Source organism: Octopus bimaculoides, chromosome 5 (assembly GCF_001194135.2).
Source record: "Octopus bimaculoides isolate UCB-OBI-ISO-001 chromosome 5, ASM119413v2, whole genome shotgun sequence".
Lineage (NCBI taxonomy): Eukaryota > Metazoa > Mollusca > Cephalopoda > Octopoda > Octopodidae > Octopus > Octopus bimaculoides.
Genome location: NC_068985.1, coordinates 36,911,979 through 36,916,818, shown reverse-complemented (window position 1 = coordinate 36,916,818; position 4,840 = coordinate 36,911,979).

The window sequence follows — 4,840 nt, the reverse complement described above, 5'->3', positions numbered from 1 at the left end:
ACCCCACCTCCCCAAAAATTTCGGGCCTTGTGCCTAGAGTAGAAAAGAATGATATCTCAGACTTCGTACTTTGAAGCCCGAACAGACGTTGTTGCATTACACAACCGGTTCCTAGTTTACTTATAGTATTCCGGTTTAAGTGATCCGACTGTTTGCTTCATGTGTGTGTGTGTGTGTGTGTGTGTGTGTGTGTGTGTGTGTGTGTGTGTGCGTGCGTATGTGCGTGTATGTATGTATGTACGTATGACTGGATGTATGTATTTTTTAGTTTTGTATTATGATAGATAGACAGACAGATAGATAGATAGATAGATAGATATATAGATTCTTATCACACAAAAAAATTGCATATTAAACCGAAAAATTCCAGTGCACTTTTTCTCCAAATCAAAACGAAAACGAGTCAACGAGGGACCCTCTATGTGGTCTCCTAACTTCCTAGAAATAGTAGCTAAATATCCTCCGAATTACGCTACCGATTTGAAAAGGTGGGGGCACATTGGTTAACGTACTTCTAGATATGCTACTTCCAAAAAAATAACGAAATGGTCTTGGTTAGAACAATTTTAATAAGTCGCTTTGGATTTGACTTGAAACAAAACAAGAGCAAAATCAAAATGTCTTTTTGCTCTCCCTAAAATTACACTCTTCAGTCACGAGAATGGATGGCATATATTGAATATGTGTGGTCCAAAATAAGCAATGACTGAGTGATGAATACGGAATAGTCATGGGTGGAATGCCTTTGATCAGGGGTCTAGTTTGGCAAAGTTGGCATGGAGTTTAAAAAACATGTAAAACGCCGACACCATTACCAGCAACGACAACAACAGACTATCGTTCTACCCGCCAAACTTCCTCATTCTTTAATATTTCTCAGCAGCAGACAGTCGACATCTGGAAGAGACAACACTCCCATTTTCCCATGTTCTCTGCTAGTTTCTATTATTTTAGCTGTAATTTCGCATTCTGTGATATGCCACATATAAACAACTTTCTTATAGACAGCTCAAGTTTATTTGTTTTCTGTGATTTTATCTATTTTCTGACTGACAAGAATTTTTTGAAAATGTTCGTATTGTCAATTTGTCTGCTCACTAAGATTAGATATATTTGCGAATTACTGCTTCGTTTCAGGTCAAGTTTGATTGAACAAACCTATGATCAAACATTGGTTTAAATCTGACCATCCCGTCTTTTACTCGGATATTTATCATTTAGTATAACAACATTAGGTGCGTTGAAAGGCGGCGAGCTGGCAGAAACGTTAGCACGCCGGCCGAAATGCTTAGTGGTATTTCGTCTGTCTTTACGATCTGAGTTCAAATTCAGCCGAGGTCAACTTTTCTTTTCATCCTTTCGGGGTCGATAAATTAAGTACCAGTTGTGTACTACGGTCTGTCTAATCGACTGGCCCCCTTACCAAAAATTACGGGCTTTGTGCCTAGAGTAGAAAAGAATGTTGAGTGTGTGTGTGTGTGTTTGTCCTCCACCGGTATTGATATGTTTACATACCGTAACTAAGCAGTTCAGCAAAAGAGATCCATAGAATATGTGCTAGACTTTACAAAAATAAGTAGTGGAGCCGAGTTGTTTGACTAAAACTCTTTAAGATGGTGTTCCAGCATGGGCACAGTCCAATGACTGAAACAAACAAAAGATATAAGATACTCATTTTAGAATAGTAATTATGAGTCGAGAAAAAAATAACTTTAGGTCAACCACAACTGAGCAGGCATGTAATCAAATGCAATTATTTAGGCATTATTTCTAGAACTAAATTGTCCTATATGTACTTCTTGGACGGTAGCAAGCTACTCGGGAAAATTTAGCTGTTATTTCTAGTAGGCTGATCATGCCTGAAATGCCTTTTATCAAGTTTATCAGCTCTATCAAGACTGACGTTCGGCTAAATAACAACAAGAACGAGAACATATAACCCTACTTCTCCGGGACTAACCACTATAAAACAGTTCTGTTTTCACAGCGAAACTATGTTTCCAAATATAACCAAGTCAATCAGCATTCAGGCTCATTTCTGATATCGGTTTCAAATTTTGGCACATGTGTTCAATTGGTACTCATCTTATTAACCTCGAAAGGACGCCAGGCAAAGTCAACCTCGGCGGAATTTGAATTCAGAACGTAGAGATGGACGAAATACCGCTAAGCATCTTGCCCGACATGCAAACGATTCAGCCAGCTCTACGCTTCTTACTTCTGCTATTAGATTCTTGTCGTGTTAAACAATATCATCACAATAAAATTGTTCAAATGTCTGTTTGTCGTTGAACTATCTCTGTCGTTCACAAACAGTAAATGGTTGGCATCTTACAGGTTTTGTCTACACTTGAGTAGAATACAGTCAGGAAAGAGAGCCAACGAGAGACTTCTACTAGGCATGGGCAGCCATTTTCTATTACCAATGGGTTGCATAAGATAGATATGGCTTGTTATCAGGCGGGCCACATAAGACATGGCTCGTCATCAAGCGAGCCGCACTACTGAAAAATTTCAAGGTAATTTTTCGTTAGACGTGCCATTCCAAATATCCCATGGACTGCAGGTTACCCACTCTTTGTAATCATTCGATCTACTAGAAATGGCAACCAAATCTCCCTTAAATTATATTATACTAATATATTGGACGATGTAGTTTGTCATGTACATACAAAAGCTGGATATGATATCTTTGATCATAGGTGTCTTCGATTAGAACATCTGGGGTTAAACAATAACAAAATAATCGAAGAAATAGTGTCTTGGTCTGTAAATAAACAAAATATATATCAATGCATTTGCTGTAACCGTAACTACAAAGAAATCTACACAGCTGAGATCGTTGTAGGAGTTGTGTGAATTCGATGTTTACCTCTTGGAGAGATCTAAGGTGAAAGCGATTGCCTCAAGAAAGTTATTTCATAAGATACAGGGCCAAAGTGTGTGAGAAATATATATTTAGTTAGATGCTATTAAAGATGGGAAATTTAAGTTTCTGCGAAGCAATATGATGCGAGACAGCCTTTATCTCAGATGTGCGTAAACAGAGAAACATTTTTAGATATATATTTATATATGTGCGTATGTTTATGTGTGTGTATATATATATGTATATGTGTGTGTGTCTGCGTGTGTATGTGTGGATATGCGTATGTGCATGGATGGAAGTGTATATATACACACACATATATATATATGTATCTATGTGTATTTATATGTGTGTGTATGCGTGTGTGTGTGTGTGTGTGTGTGTGTGTGTGTGTGTGTGTGTGTGTGTGTGTGTGTGCTAAATAAAATAAGATAACAAGACCAAAACAATTTGATATTCCTAGGACATTTATAAATAGAAAGGTGGTCTTACAGCTGTTTCGGGAAAAGAAATGACACCCCATCATCGGAGACGAGTTAAAAGAGCTTCAATAGAAGGAATTAGTGGAATTCAATTTCTTTCGATGTTATTCTGGAGGAGGAGAAATATCTCTCCTCCTCCCTCTCCCACTTCAAAATAACTTCTAAAAAGATTGAACTCTACTAATTCCTTCTATTGAAGTTCATTTAGCTCGTCTCTGTTGATGGAATACCATTCATTTCTCTGAAACAGTTGTAATGCAACCTTTCTACTTATAAATGTCCTAGGAATATGAAATTGCGTTGACCTTGTTATCTTATTGTATTTAACATATATACACGATCACACACGACCTGCCTTAGACTCCTCACTCATGCTATTATTGAACCGAGAGCTTAACAGCGGTCCTTCCGTGGCACTTATATAGCCTTACCTGCCTTTTGGTTCTTCTAAATACCAAAACATCCCATATTATATATATAGGTAGAGAAATATGGTTTCATATTTAATTCTGGTTTATATTTTTGGATAGATGAGGCTTCTTTATTCATTCTTATTTGTGTTGAGGTCCAGAAGGCAAGTTGATAAAATGGGAAAATTTCGAATTGTGGTTGTAATCGTTCTGCACATTCATCAATGTGTTGACTGAGGTATATTTGGCGATATTGTGGGGAGGAAATTTGTTGTCTGTGGATCATACATCTCTTTTGGATCGAACTTCCTGTTGATCCAATATAACTTCGATGGCATCCGGAGCATCTAATTATGTAAATGAGGTTTTGGGTGGCGCAAGTGAAGTTAGATTTGATCTTGAATATTTGTCCTTGTCTGAAATGGAATTCCGATCTTTCCAACAGATTGGGATATATTTCGCAATTAGGGTGACCACACTTTACGACTCTTGCGTCCGTTGTTCTAGAGAATAGTTTGGTATTGGTGAGAATTTTCTTCAATGTTTCAGGTTGTTTGCTGCTCTTAATGATTTTATGGTTACATAGAATCTCTTTAAGTTTGCGGTTTCTATGGAGTATTGGAAGATTTTGGACGATGATATTGAACACTTCTCTGTTTCTGAGGTTGTATGTGGAGATATAAGGTAGTGCTTTGAAGGTAGATGTGTTGTTGTGTTTGGCTTTTCTTAATGCTTTAATATCAATTGATTTTGCAAGTTTAATTCCTTCATTTACGAGTTGAGTTGGGTAGTGCCTGTCCTGCAGTACATTTTTAAGCTCTTGCAGTCTTAGTTCTCTGGTATTTTTTTCGGATATTATGATACAAATCCTTCTTGCAAGGTTGAAGGAGATATTAGTATTGATATGTCTCGGGTGACCTCAGCTAAATAATAGAGATTGTTTAGCGTTTGTGGTCTTGTAAAAAATGTCTGTTTCTAGAACTCACCACAAGACTGAATAAGAAGCCTCATTTTACACACACGCACACACACACACACACACACACACACACACACACACACACACACAGATATATATA